Source organism: Theropithecus gelada, chromosome 9 (assembly GCF_003255815.1).
Source record: "Theropithecus gelada isolate Dixy chromosome 9, Tgel_1.0, whole genome shotgun sequence".
NCBI lineage: Eukaryota > Metazoa > Chordata > Mammalia > Primates > Cercopithecidae > Theropithecus > Theropithecus gelada.
The window spans coordinates 122,819,969-122,835,433 of record NC_037677.1 but is presented as its reverse complement, the minus strand read 5'-3'; the positions used below and the strand labels follow the sequence as shown (position 1 = coordinate 122,835,433).

Below are 15,465 nucleotides of genomic sequence, written 5' to 3'. Positions count from 1 at the left end.
ACTTCACACCCCTTCCCTGCGGCCTGTCCTTAGGAATGGGGAGTTCTAAACTGCCTGGTGGTTCTAATTAGTGATTAAACAAATGTCGATGGAACCTTATCTCAGAAATTATAGTTTCATGTTTCCAGCTCTCAGCTTCCCTTCTACTATTCACAGATCTTTATTGGAATCTTTATTGCTATCTTATAATTATCCTTACTAAACATTAATAATTAATAAAGCTAATTAAGACAATGTACTTGCTCATGTCCCCCAAGATCAAAAGTTGTAAAAGTCATATCAACAGTTGTTAGCTCTTCTGATGTCAGAGGTCATGTTGGAAAGTGTTGGCCTAATCTGCCATCTTTAATGATTATCATCTGCCATCTTAATTATCTTTAATAATTAATCTTTGTTGATGTGTTAAATCACTTACTCTTTCACTTCTTCACCTGGTCATTTATTCACAAATATGTATTTAATACCAGACAGTGTAATTGACCCTGGAGGGAGAGTAGTGAATAAGATAAACTTCTTGTCTTCTTAGAATTTAGTCAAGGAGCCCAACACTAAGCAGATCATTACAAAAACAGTAACTGGGTGACTGCAGTGCTCAGTGCTCGGGAGGGAAAGGTATGGGGCCAGCACCTGGTCTGGGGAGGGAAGATATAGAATGAAGCAGCTTTTAAGCTGTGCACACACAGGGAAGAGCCCAGTCAAGGAGGGCAGGAGATAGAGAGAGAAAGAGCAGAAGTAAACGTCCAGCTTCTCAGATTCTAGAAGATCTTTGTACTGATGACCAAGAAAGAGAGAGACAGAGGAAGCCAGGCCATACAGGGGTTTGTGTGCCCTGATAAGGATCTTGACTGTATTCCTAAATACAGTGGCACACCATGGAAGAAAAGGCCTGTAGGCAGAACAACGACATGATAAGATTCTGCTTTTCATTTGTTTAAGATAGGGTCTCACTCTGTCGCCTAGGCTGGAGTGCAGTGGTGCAATCACGGCTCACTGCAGACTCAACTGCTCTGGTCTCAGGTGATCCTCCCACCTCAGCCTCCCTAGTAGTTGGGACTACAGGAATGCACTGCAATATCCAGCTAATTTTTCTATTTTTTATAGAGACTGGGTTTCACCATGTTGCCCAGACCAGTCTTGAGCTCCTGGCCTCAAGCAGTATGCCCACCTCAGCCTCCCAAAGGCATGAGCTACTGCTCCCCGCCAAAAATTCAGTCTTTTAAAGACCATCTGGCTGCCTGTGAACACTAGCTGGGAGGGTAGAGTGGGCGTGGTTAAGAGCTGCATATTGCTGCTGTCCAGGGAGAGCTGATGATGGCTTGAGCCAAGAGAGTATCGGTGGGAAGGAGTAAGTAGTTAAGAAATGTTAAGTAGGCAGAATGGACAGAATCTGATGAATGGTGGAATATGTGGGATCATGGAAAGGAAGGCATACAATTCTTACCTGAGATGCTAGGAGAACAGTGATGCCTTTGATCAGAATAGAGAACCCTGGAAAAGGACCAAGAACTTGCCTTTTGAGTAGCGGCCAGAGACACAAAGATGTGGGTCGTAGTAGGCATGGTCCTGAGAGTCTGGGAGGGGCTGAATATTGGGTTTCACAGAGTTCAGTCTGGAGGTGCCCTGTGGAGGGCCCTTGTAGAACTGGACGTGGCATTTTTGAAGGGGGGTGTTCATGGATGTTTGCAGCTGACCGGTGGCTGGCAGCTATGAGCTGGAGATCAGGAGCCGGCAGTGGGTAGAACATGGAGAGGCATCAGCTGTGGCCCTGACAGTATCCGAATAGCTGTCACAAGCCAAGGCAATGTCAGTGCTCCACTGAATTCTAAGCTGGAGCCTAGTGGGTGAGCCTCTGGCCTCTAGGCTCACTCCCAGGCCGTATTCCATATCCTTCCTATAGTCTGTCTCCACGCAGTGGGTGTTCCCCACACATGGACTCCTGCCCTCCTTGAAGTCTAGAGCATTGCTTCAAGACTGCCAGCATGAGGACCACCTGGAGAGCTTGTTAAAAAGGGCAGTGCCTGGCCCCACTGCTATTGAACCAGAATCCCCAGCTATAGGGCCTGAGGGTCTCTATTTTTAACACATTCTGCTAGGAGTTATATTCATGCTTTACATGGACAGCCACTAGCCACATGTGACTATTTAAATTAAGCTTAATTTAAATAAAATTAAAATTTTAGTTCCTTGGTCAAACTAGCCACAGTTCAAGTATTCAATAGCCACGTGTGGCTAGACAGACGTTTCCATCCTCACAGAAAGTTCTGTTGGACAGCATCGGGGCCAGCAGGGAAATTCCAGTTCATTGGATCCTTCTGTGAGACTTTGGGGTATCTGTCATAGCTGATGCATCGCCCACAGGAATGTTCTTTCCTACAGGGAATGACCACACCTCTTCAGTCTGCCTAATGCCTGCGGCGTAAAAAGGCCCATCTTGTGCCTTGGAGAATCAGGTGCTACCAGAGGGGTCATCTCTGCCCACTTTGATGAAAGGGTGATGGTGCAGTCGGAAATTCTCTAAGCATGACTATAGACTCAGGGAATTGACTCAAGCTTCATGCACTTCAGCAGTCTAACTAGACCAGACTCCTTCAGATTTAAGTTAAAATCTCTCAGCCTTAACATTTAAGATCTTTTTAATTGAGCCAAATTTTGTTTCCTGAATAAGAGCTAAGTTCCCTTGAGCTTCTCTCCTCATGTTATTCTTTGAAGTTGTACAGACGCTGAAAAAGGTCAGAACACCATTTTTAGAGCTTTTTGTTCCTCAACCCGAGTTAACTTGAAAGTGCCTAAACTGGTTAAGATCAACCTTTTTAAAACAGGCCCTTCTGGGTTGTGATTTGAGAGTGTGGTGTCCTTGAGTGAACTCTTTGAAGTTGGTAGAATGAGAAAGGGCATTTGAGATGGAGGTGGAGTTCCGCATTTCATTACATCCCCCGTGCTCCTTCCCTTCTGACTGCAGACTCAGGGTTTTCTGATGAAAATCCTGCTGTGGCCTTAAGCTCCTTTCCCCAACTCTGCATCCCAAAAGGACAATAATGGCTGTCCTGGCTCTTCCCAGGAGGTCTCTGGCATTGGAGAGGCCGATGCCATCTTAGTGGCTGTCGTTGCATCTTCCCTCTCCTGGTGCGGCCAGGATGGTTACGTGCAGACACTGTGCAGGCTGGGGTCGTTATGGCCCATCTCTGCTGGACTTTTTCTAGTTGTTGTGTCCTCAAAAGAAAGACCACAATGCTTTCATTGATTGCTTACGACAATGAAACTAACTCTCTGGAAAGCTTGAAAGTTTTGTTAGAGGCGTTTGAACCAGAGCAACTCCATCTTGAATAGGAGCTGGGTAAAATGAGGCTGAAACCTACTGGGCTGCCTTCCTAGACACTAAGGCATTCTAAGTCACAGGATGAGATAGGATGTTGGCACAAAATACGGGTCATAAAGACCTTGCTGATAAAACAGCTTGCAGTAAAGAAGCTGGCTAAAACCCACCAAAACTAAAATGGTCACGAGAGTGACCCCGAGTCATCCTCACTGCTACACTCCCACCAGCGCCATGACAGTTTACAAACGCCATGGCAACGTCAGGAGGTTACTCTATATGGTCTAAAAAGGGGAGGCATGAATAATCCACCCCGTGTTTGGCCTATCATCAACAAATAACCATAAAAATGGACAACCAGCGGTTCTCAGGGATGCTGTGTCTATGGAGTAGCCATTCTCTTTTTCCTTTACTTTCTTAATAAATTTGCTTTTGCTTTGCACTGTGGACTCACCCTGAATTCTTTCTTGCACAAGATCCAAGAACCCCCTCTTGGGGTTTGGATCGGGAACTCTTTCCTGTAACTCTTTGACATAATTTTGCTGAATTCATAAACACAGATTCTGCTACATTCTTAGAGTATCATGCCCCAGGAAGCCAAAATCCTAGATTACTGTTTTCAGATGTGTTTACTTCAAACTCGTTATCTTGAGTGGAATTGAGCCCTGTCTGTGATTGGCCATGTTTCATAACGTGCATGGGAAAACTTCAATTGATAGTAACAGCTCTGTTTTCTTGAGGCCTTCTTACTGGTTTCTCATACTGTTTTCATAGTTTATTAGTGACGATAAAGAGCTGCAATATAACTCTACTTACCAATAGCTCATTTGTTGCATGCTGACAGTATGTGGCATGCCTTTATTCCCATCACAGGTAATGTCATCATGAAAAAGCTGGACTTCATCGGGGGCTTACAGAGATTTGTACCCACCTTCATAGCAGCAACATTCACAATGGCCAAAAGGTGGGAACAGCCCTAGTGTTTGTCAACAGATGAGTCAGTACACAAAATGTGGCATACATAAAATGAAATTTTATTCAGCCCTGAAAAGGAATGACATTCTGACACATGCCATCACATGAACTTTGAAGACATTATGCTAAGTGAAATAAGTCAGACACAAAAGGACAAATATCATACGATTCTATTTACATGGGGTATACTTCAAATAGGCAAAATTCGAATAGGCAAAATCATAGAAACAGGAAGTAGAATGGTGGTTACCAGGGACTGGAGGGTTAGGGAGTGAGGAGCTTGGTGGGCAAAGATTCTGTTTGGGATTCTGAAAGAATTGTGGAGATGGGTGGCAGTGATGGTTGCACAAAATCGTGAATGTGCTTAACGCCATTGAATTATGCAATTACCAATGGTTAAAATTATAAATTTTATATTATGTATATTTTGCCCCAGTTAAAAAACAAAGTTGGGATCCTGATATGTTTTTATCATCTAACAAAAGGTCTCCCTCCCTGTCCTCCTCCATGAAGGTACATAGTGTAGAGGAAGACGGTGCTAGTTTCTTCTAAATCCCCGCCCCACCGCCGCTCTTTTTGGTACCTCTAGGAGAATCACAATCCTCCAGCTCCATTTAGGCTAGGGGTCCCCAACACCCTCTCTGACGTGCTCTTCCCAACCCTTAGGAAATGGGCCACACAGCAGGGGAAGAGCATCTGATGAGTGAGTGAAGTTTCATCTGTATTTACGGCCGTTCCCCATCACTCAAATTACCGCCTGAGCTCTGCCTCCTGTCAGATCAGTGGCAGCGTTAGATTCTCATAGAAGCAAACCCTCTTGGGAACTGCACAAGCGAGGGATCTAGGCTGCACGCTCCTTATGAGAATCTAATGCCTGATGATCTGTCACTGTCTCCCGTCATCCCCAGATGGGACTGTCTAGTTGCAGAAAAAGCAACTCAGGGCTCCCACTGATTCTACATGATGGTGAGTTGTATAATTATTTAATTATATATTACAATGCAGTAATAATAGAAATAAAGTACACAATAAATGCAATGTGCTTGAATCATCCTGAAACCATCCCCGCCCCCACCCCTAGTCCATGGAAACATTGTCTTCCATGAAACCGATCTCAGGTGCCAAAAAGTTTGGGGACCACTGATTGAGGTGACTGTTCTGAGCTAATGAATAAGGGTGTAACTGTGATTCAACTCACAAAACCCAATCTGACTTTCCTGGACTCTTTCTATAGCTGCTTCCATATCCCTATCAGAGATGATTGACAGTGTTAGGATCTGGATTTGGGTATCAGGCTGCTTGGAGACAAGCCACCTCAGCTCCTCCATTCTAAAATGGAGAGTAAGGCCTTCCTCCCAGGCTGTTAGGAGACCACAGTGATATGGTTTGGATCTGTGTCCCACCAAATCTCCTGTTCAGTTGTAATCCCCAGTGTTGGAGGTGGAGCCTGGTGGGAAGTGATTGGATCTTGGAAGCAGTTTCTCATACGTGGTTTAGCACCATCCCCCTAGCGCTGTTCTCGTGGTAGACCTCTCATGAGATCTGGTTGTTTAGAAGCATGTGGCACCTCCCACCTCTCTCTCTTCCTCTTTTTTTTTTTTTTTTTTTTTTTTGAGACGGAGTCTCGCTCTGTCACCCAGGCTGGAGTGCAGTGGCTGGATCTCTGCTCACTGCAAGCTCCGCCTCCCGGGTTCACGCCATTCTCCTGCCTCAGCCTCCCGAGTAGCTGGGACTACAGGTGCTCGCCACCTCGCCCAGCTAGTTTTTTGTATTTTTTTAGTAGAGACGGGGTTTCATCGTGTTAGCCAGGATGGTCTCGATCTCCTGGCCTCATGATCCGCCCGTCTCGGCCTCCCAAAGTGCTGGGATTACAGGCTTGAGCCACCGCGCCCGGCCTCTCTTCCTCTTGCTCTGGCCATGTGAGATGCTTGCTCCCACTTTGCCATCCACCATGATTGAAAGCTCCCTGAGGCCTCCCCAGAAGCCAAGCAGAAGCTGTCATGCTTCTTCTACAGTTTGCAGAACCGTGAGCCAATTAAACTTCTTATCTTCATAAATTACCCAGGCTCAGGCATTTCTTTGTAACACTGCGAGAACAGACTAATACATAAGGGATGGTGGTATTCAGTGTGCTTGACACTGCACTGCCATTCACAGCGTGTGTGCTGCTCTGCTGCCATTGCTCTCCCATTATCTCCCTCCTCATCCTGGCTGCCTCTGTCTGTAGGAACAGGAATCACATGCTCAGGTCTCATCATCTCCCCTCCTGCAGCCAGCTTCCTGTGACTGCCCCTATTCCACTCTCCTCACCCATCTTCCTCTTCTTCTTTCACTGTGATGGTCAGACAGGTCAATCCCAGTACCCTGCCTCATCCTACCCTGCACCTGCTGCTCTTGTCACCTGAGGGTTTGGATACCCCCATTTCCACTCGCCCTGGCATCAGCAATGGGAGAGCCCCCAAGTCACCTGTGTGCTGTGGATGGAGGTGGGCCAGGAGGTGCAGTGCAATTCTGTAGGCCTGTGGAGCCCAGGGGCCACCTGTTTGGCTGGCCTGGCTACAGATTAGGTGAAGTGCATGCAACAGTTAATTGCTATGTACCCATAGCCTGTGTGCAACAATTACCATGCAGTTGTCGGACTCCCCCACCTCCAGGCATCACATCATTTCACCTGCGAATTCTGACATATGTATTGCTAAAAAAAAAAGAATTATTTTTATCACACCTAAAAGATAATGATTTCTTAATACTATCAAATGCCCAGCCAGTATTCATGTTTCCCAGATTTTATATATGTCTCTTATAAGATACGAGATAAAAGGCAAGATAATTTTTTTTCTTGGCAGTTGGATTGCTTGAACCAGGATATAAACACAGTCCCCACATTGTATTTGTCTGCTATATTTTTAATGTCTCTTTTAATATATAGGTTTCCTATCCTTCCTTTTAATTCTTGCAATTAAAATCTTGCAGTCCTGAAAAATGAAACCAGATTTTTACTCAGTAGAATTTTCCACACTCTCAATTTGCTGCTTTCATCCTCTTGGTGCTGTCTAGCCTGTTCCTCTGGGCCCTGTGTTTTCTGTTTACTGGTAATTCAGTGTATGGGCTTGTACAGATTGAGGTACTGGTTTTAGGCAGGATGACATTGCAGGTGGTCCTTGTTCTTCTCTTGTGCCATGTCAGTAGTTCTGTGACCTCTGATTGTCTTGTGCTGACAGGTTGATCACTGAGTCTGGGGTCACTCTGAAGCTTCCATTAGAAAGCTCTGCCTGAGCCTTCAGCCACCGGGTTCAGTGGCCATTAACAATCAGTGCCTGCATCTGTTCTTTCTTTGGGTCTTGCAAAATTGCAGTATTCTATCATTCTTTCTTCTTTTATTAGCTGAAATGCTCCTATAGAGAAGAACTTTCCCTCATCAATTATCGGTTTCCCTGAGATATGAGATAAAAGGCAAGATAAATTTTTTTTAGAGACCACCTCTACTTATCACTCTGCCTTTGCCAATGGGTAGCCACTGTGTTCCCCAAATTTAGCATCTCACACTTGGTGGTATGCTGCATAGCTCCCTGTTGAGGGTCCACATTTGTAACAGGTTCTGTAGGGGTACCAACGTGCACCACAGCCTGTCCTGAAGTAGCTTCTTATATGCTGTAAACACTTCTTGATCCAAAAGCCTTGTATTTTCACATTGAACCATAAATTACCCATATAGATATTACATAAATCTTTTTATTTACAGTGCTGGATAAAAGGCTGACTTTGAAACTGCTCTACAGAGACCTAATTTTCTTGTTGTTTTTAAAGACAAAGGCATCCTCACATCTGGCATGGAGGCAGATGCTGGGGCGAGAACAGGAAAGCAGGAACTGGTTCTAGTGTTGCTAGTAGGAAAAGCAGGGGTGTGGATTGGAGTCTAGACATGGCCTGTCCCTTGGAGGGCTGTTTCCATTCCAATGGCATTGGCAAGTTTAAAAAAAATTCATTTCATTCACAAGCAGGCTTAATCCCACTGAAGGAAAATTGCTGTAATTGGTAAAGACCAAAGCCAGAGAAGACACAGAGGCTAACCCTACTTGTTCAGGAACCCGTGAGAAAAACAGAATGGTGTGTTTATCTAAAAATGTTATAAAATACTCACTTCTTTCTTCTCAGTATGCTGGTGGATTTCACTGTGGGATGAGGTAGATTCAACATAAGGGGAGAACAAGGCTTTCTTTATTTTCTTTTATGATTTTCTTCCTTATGAAAAACATGTGGTCAGATAGAAGATGATACAAAACCAAGCCCCCAGCAGGAGGGTTATCTGGGGAGACGATTTATTTAGAGAAAGTTATTTTCACAGCCCTTCTAAGGCCACCTCTTCAGTTTCAACTGGCCTAGAGGATTTCGTTGGTCAGTTTCATGGTTTTCTTTGAAAATCTGACAGGCTCCAGTGGAGAAGCCGCCCGTGCTGTGTCCACAGCCGGCCAGCACCCATTAAGCAAATATCAGTGTCATAGAAGTCCCTTCAGAGTTGTGGGAAATGGTTTTTACATGTGGTTTTCATAAAATGAAAACAATTATTCATTAATATGCTCAGTAAAGTTTTGATAGTATTGTACATTCATATCAACAAAATATATAGAATGTGAGACTGGTTAAATGAAAAACTGTAAAATGACATTAAAAACTTACTGAAAATACTAGCCCCTCAATTTAATAAATATATTTAAAATTCATGTAAATTTTGGAACAAATTCATGATCTTACCAAATAGGGTAATGATTATGACTTGATAACATCACTTCTTATATTCTGTAAGTACTTCCTGATCCAAAAACCTTGTATTTTTATATTGAACCATAAATTACCTATATAGATATTACATAAATCTCTTTTTATCTAGAAAATTATTTAAGACAGTTGCTTTTTCCAAAGTAATTTTACATGTAGGAGCTGAAATCATCGATGTAGAAGGAAATATGTTATTCAATTGGTTAATTAATTGGTTTTTACCCTATCATAGAAAAGATTCAAGGTTACTGAAGGACACATAAATTAATTAATAAACTTTTCCAGATGTGTGAAATACCCCCTGCCCACCAATAAGCTAACATGTCTGCATTTTACTGTTTTTGGAGCAGCAGTTCTAGTTCATATTGAATAGAAGTGATGAAGACCATTTGAGGCAGTATGATGCATGCCTGTTACTGCTTTACTTAGACAAACAAACAAAAAGCAGCAAAGAGGATTTAGTATGATATAGGGGAGAAGCATTGAGCCAAGGGAAAGGAAATGTGAAATCTCTGGTATTTGTAAGCTCTGTGACTTTAGGCAAATTAATTAACCTCTCTGGTCCTGAGTTCTCTCATCTATAATCTGAAGTTAAGCCTTCTCAGCTTGGAGACTGGATCAGATGGTTTTCAGGGGCTCCATTTCCACTCTAAGATCTTCGGCCTCAGTAATTTTCTACATTCAAGTATGTCCTCGCTTTACCCAGAGGAATGCTTAAACTGATCCTACTGGCAGAAATCATACTTACAACACTAGATGAGGAATCATGTAGGGCATGTGGTATTCAAGCATCAAAACAAATTAAACGATTCCTACGAGAGCCAAGGTTTCTTATCTCATTGTATTTCAGTGAACCAGGAAACCCTGAGTGAGTGGTTCCTTCCACATGATACTGAGTGCTGTTCCTTGGAAACCTGAGAATCCAGGCTGCATCTCAGTGCCCAGAGCAGTCTAATTTGTTGGGAGATTTAAATGTCTGAGATTCTTCATCTGGGGGAAGTGTGTGCTCAGGGGACACTCCTGGCCAACATGATGAAGCCAGCAGTACCCCATCTGTGGGATGGAGGCGGGGTGGGAAGTGCCCTTGGCCTGAGGAGTGGGTGGCATTTGATAAAAGCTAGATGGCCTTCATGATACACTTATATATAATGGCAACCTTGACCTCCTTAAAGGCTTTTAAAACAATTTGTAAAGCAGTTATGATAGAAGAAAGGCACTGGGAAGCCCCTGGGACTCTAGTTATGTCCTATTTTTTAAGCCAAGTGATGAGGGCATGGGTGTTGATTTTAGTATTCGTTTTTCCACGTTCTTTTATGTGTTTGGTGTAGGTCACAAAAATAAAACATTATTTTTTGGTAGCAAAACCTGACAAATATTCTTGTCCAAAAAGGGTAATCGTACTACTCTTTTTGAACACATTTGTTTTCTTCTTCCCCTCTGACCTCCTTGGCTAGGAATCCTGACTGATTTGCAGATTTCCAGAGGACATTGGAATGAGTTTAAGGAAAGTGGCCACTGTTTGTTGCCAAAGACAAAACTTGGCTAAATATTTTGATGAATCAGCATCTTTTTTTCCTATAATTATTGGCATTAATTCCTATAAGTGGAAATAGTGAAAACCAACACAAATACTATATAAAGAGTAGGATTTCTCAGAATGTCTTTGTAATTAAATTTGAATACTGATATGAATATATATAAATATATGTACATATTCTACATGTACTGTATGTTATATGATATTACAAAATACAGGTCATTATGTTTAGAATGCAATGATTCATTTTACTAGGTTGAGCCAATAACAAATATGCTATGTTTAGAAAAATATGTTAGTTCAACCTATACTATTGATGACTTTTCAAAAATTCTACTGCAGTACAAACGTGGCTGATGCCCTAAAAATAATCTATAGGTTTTGATTTAGAAATAGAATTCCTTCCAACATTTAAATGTTGGGTATTAAAAATACTATCCCAGGAGGCTGAGGCAGGAGAATGACGTGAACCTGGGAGGCAGAACTTGCAGTGAGCAGAGATCGTGCCACTGCACTCCAGCCTTGGTGACAGAGCGAGACTCCATATCAAAAAAAACCAAAAAAAACCTGTCCATCCTTGCTTATTAAGAGAGAAAAAGCCTTTTAATCTGGGGTGGGTTTTTGCCATTTTCATTTTTTACATTTGGATGTTGAAGTGCTTGATGCCATATTGCACATTCTGTACATCTATTCACGTTTGTTCATTTGCTTATTCATTTAACAAACTGTGTTCCAGATATTGTATTGGGGTTTGGGACACAGAGATGAATAACACACAGCTCCTGCCCTTCACAAGGCCTAAATCCACCACTGTTTTATACAGTAGCAAAGGATAGGCTTGTCTGAATTGATTTATAACAAATACTCACTATAGGGCATCACTGAACTAGATTGCCAATTAATAGGAAAATTAGATAGATAATATACTGCTCTTCCTCTCCCAATCTTTGCCATGTCTTTCCTCCCAAAGAATTCAATAATTTTTGCTTTTTTTAAAGTATACTCTTAATTGCTAAGTGTATTCTCAATTTTTCAAAACAAGAACCAGATGAAATGCAGCCCGTTCATTGTTTCAATCTCCTGTCCTCAGATGAAGCTTTCTTGGTTCCCATATAGAATTTTTAAACATACCAGCATGTGTGTGTGTGTACATGTGTGCGCGCGTGCACAGTCATCCCTTGGTATCTGGAGGAGATTAGCTCCAGGACCCCCCACGGGTACCAAAATTCAAAGATGCTCACATGCCTAATATAAAATGGCATAGTATTTGCATATAACCTACAGACCTCCTCCTGTATACTTTAAATCATCTGTAGATTACTTATAATACCTAATACAATGTAAATGCTATATAAATAGCTGTTATCCTGTATATTTTAAAATTTCTATCGTTTTTATTGTTACATTATAATTTTTTGTTTTCTCCCCCAATTATTCTCAATCTGCAATTGGTTGAAACTGAGAGTAGGGAATCCCAGGATGCGGAGGGCCAATTGTATGGACATAAATATAAAGCTCAATATGTATGTCACATCATACAAGTATATTTTTTGGTGTAATCTATGGGTGGTCTGTTTCTGTCACAGTGCTTTGGGGTGGACATGATAGAGACGCATGTCATTAGGGTGGCACTGCCACGGCACACCCCTTCTGTCCTAAGATGGATGGTCTCTGGTTTTCAGTGGCAGCACTTCTCTGAAGTGCCATAGCTGTCATCACTCACCCTCTGTCCACTTTTCATGTTCCCTTCTTCACAGCCTGACAAGTTATCTGAACAATTAACTGGCCTTAAGGAAAGTTTCAACCTCTATATGTTCAGAATGAGGGATCTGCTTGCCTGTAAACATTTATTTTGCTTCCTATTTTTGTTTTTACTCTTTTCCCCAGTCATCCAATTTTTCTAAATAAGAAGCAGATGAAAAGCAGCCCATTGGTTTCTCCAATCTCCTGTCCTCAGATGAAGGTTTCTGGGTTCCCATATAGAATTTTTAAGTGTTTGGGGCTGGCTCAACAGCTTTCCCTTTGGACCCTGTTGTAAACACCGACCACTTTTGATTTATGAGAATCCCAGCCAGGAACAGAGGGCAGCTTTTAAATTGCTAATTTGTATCCATGTTTGCCTGTGAGTATGGATAGTCTAGCAGGCAGCTTGGAGCACTGGCTCCTGGTCATTTGTCCTGTTGTCCCAGGACAGATCTGAAGAACCAAGTGAAGACTACTTGGCACCAGCCATGGGTAGGTAGGTAATGTGTATGGTAATGTGTGTGGAAGAAATGCTGGGGCTCTTGTAGGCAGGTGGGACCCAGGTGTCACTTGAGGTGGTGGCTGACCTTGCAGGCAGTACTGTCACCTCTGGGAGATCATCCCAGCTTTGCACATCCACAAATCATTCTCCACGGAACTCAAGAGGTCTGACTCACAATGACCAAACTCACATGTGACAGACACCTAAACCAGACTCATCACTGTCATATATGCATCATTTCCCTATCACCATCCATGAGCTGACTTGATTTCCCTCAGTTTTCTTTAAAGAAAGAATTTCAGTGTTAGATGTTTGACCCAGCAAACCATACTGTGAGCTCTGGAACTTTTTTTAGGAGTGATCATCAGTTGGGTTGATTGCCCTGGTTTAGTTCTCAGAGGGTGACTTTATTCTCTCATGGGTGGAGAAGAGGTACTTTCTCTCTAACCCATGTGTGGATGATGAATGATAGCTCAAAGCCTTTGTAATAGAGAACAAAGGAAATCAGGACATCAAATTCCCATCTAAGTATCAAGTATTAGAATTGCATTTTCCCATAGTAAAATATTTTGCTATCTCAGACCAGATCAGGTGCCTGAGACCTTCTCAGTGAACAAAGAAATGAGTGGCCTTTATTTTTGTTAGTAAGAAAACATGTGATTATTCTTTTCAGTAAACAAACTTTGCAAAAATCTTGAAAAGAGACTTTTTTAAGCCACAAGGGCTAAAGCTCATACTGTAAGCTTATTATAACTTTACAGAGCTTGACTTTCCTCTCAAAGCTCCTTGAAGCTTTTTTAAGAAGGTTTTTTCTTCTGTATCACATTTACTTGGATATCTAAGGTTATTTATTTCACTAGATAAATTGAGAGCACTGGGCTGGGAATCTGATAATTCCAGGTGAAAGCTGCACTCTGCTGTGTGAATTTAGGAACTGAGCTGTCCAAGCCTCAGTTTGACATCTATTAGATGCAGACCACCAAGATCCTACTGTTGTTTTAGGAATTAAATGCAATAATCCATAAAACCATTTACTACAGAGTCTAAGGCATAGCAAATATCCCACAAAGGTTAGCTGGTGCTGCTGTTATAAATTCAACCATTGTTTTTGAGCTCCTCGTATATAACAAGCATGGAACAACACACTGGGGACACAGTAGGGAACAGGGGAAAACAGCCCTTGACCTCAAAGAGCTTGCAGACTAGTGGGACTGTGAGATGTCAAAGAGATGATCTTACAAATAATGGATTATGCTGTTATGTGCACCGGAAGTGCTTACAGGTGTGGGCAATGAGGGGAAGAGAGGTGTCTTGATGTGGCAGCCAGGGAAGGCCCACAGGCTAGAAGTACCATCACCTGGGAGTCAGCCAGGTGCAGAGAGGAGGAAGAGTTTCCAGCCAAGCAAGCAGTATATGCAAAGGCCCAGGTGGGTGAGGAGCTTGTGGCATAGAGGCCCTGGCCGAATGCCAGGGCATGGGTTGAAAGAGTAACCCAAAAGGGAGACCAAGGGGCTGCCGAAGACCAGACCAGATCTGGCCAGGTTTCAGACGCCACCCTGCACCAGGGGAAGCCCCTGAAGGTTGGTAAGTAGGGTATGGATGGAATGAAATTGGTGTTTTAAGAATGGCTTCCTGAATGAAACATAAAGTATCAAGAGCAGATGTTGGAGGCCACTGGGAGACCGTGACACCGGTGGGGCATGTGGGGCACGGAGGCAGTGGGGGTGAGTGAGGTGGAGGAATTTAAGAAATAATTAGGGAATAATCCTGAATCCTGAAACATTTAGATGCAGTTGAAAGTGATAGCCCACAAAACTGTGAGATGACTCAGACTCTAATGAGGACAAAGACAGATTGTAAATAAAAATGTTTTTATAAGATATGAGAGTGCAGAAAGCAATATCAATAAACTTGTGCTTACATTATTTTAAATGGGTGCCTGAATTGGCCAATTAAATATTGCCAGTAGACAGTGGATTGTTCCCCACTGTGTCCCCAGCATATTGTTCAATGCTTGATGTATAGCGGGAGTTAAAAATTGAATATAAATATAGGGACACAGATACAAGATGGCCAAAAAGTCCTTTTGGTATCTTCTCATTGTGAAAATTGAGAGGCCACTTCTATTTGAGGTTGCCAAATATAGTAGGCGCCTATCTTACTAGTTATTTCCAGACATGGGGGCTGTAAGGATACCACCCTTGTCCAGAAATCCATGACCTCTGGTGAGGAACTCACCTGCTTGTAAGTGCCTGGAGTCATTTGCGCTGCTGAGCATTTCCTGAGCCCTTGGCAGGGCTGACTGTTTTTATAATTCTAACCTCTGCATTTATATATTCTTATCTTTATCTTTGTTCTTACCTCTATAAAATGAGGGTGGTTATATTTCCTTGCCCATCTCCACAGTTGATGGATGAAAGTTATTTCATGAAGCGACTGCAGTATTTTATCTGCGATGTAAATTTTTATGTGATTGTGTGACAGGTCATATTTCCCCATTTTCCTTTATTGTTGTGGATAGAGTTTTATTTAAAGAGTCAATACAATGTTTTTCTTTTAAATACAGCATAGAAATGCATGACCACTTTTGTGCACCTGAGAAAGTTGGTGAAAAGAATA

At 42.5% G+C, this 15,465-nt stretch overlaps 1 protein-coding gene across 1 annotated transcript in view; it reads left to right on the top strand.

The window, feature by feature from the left end:
- ADAM12 (ADAM metallopeptidase domain 12) overlaps positions 1-15,465 on the top strand; it is a 373,557-nt gene that overhangs the window by 112,134 nt on the left and 245,958 nt on the right. The window lies entirely within an intron of this gene.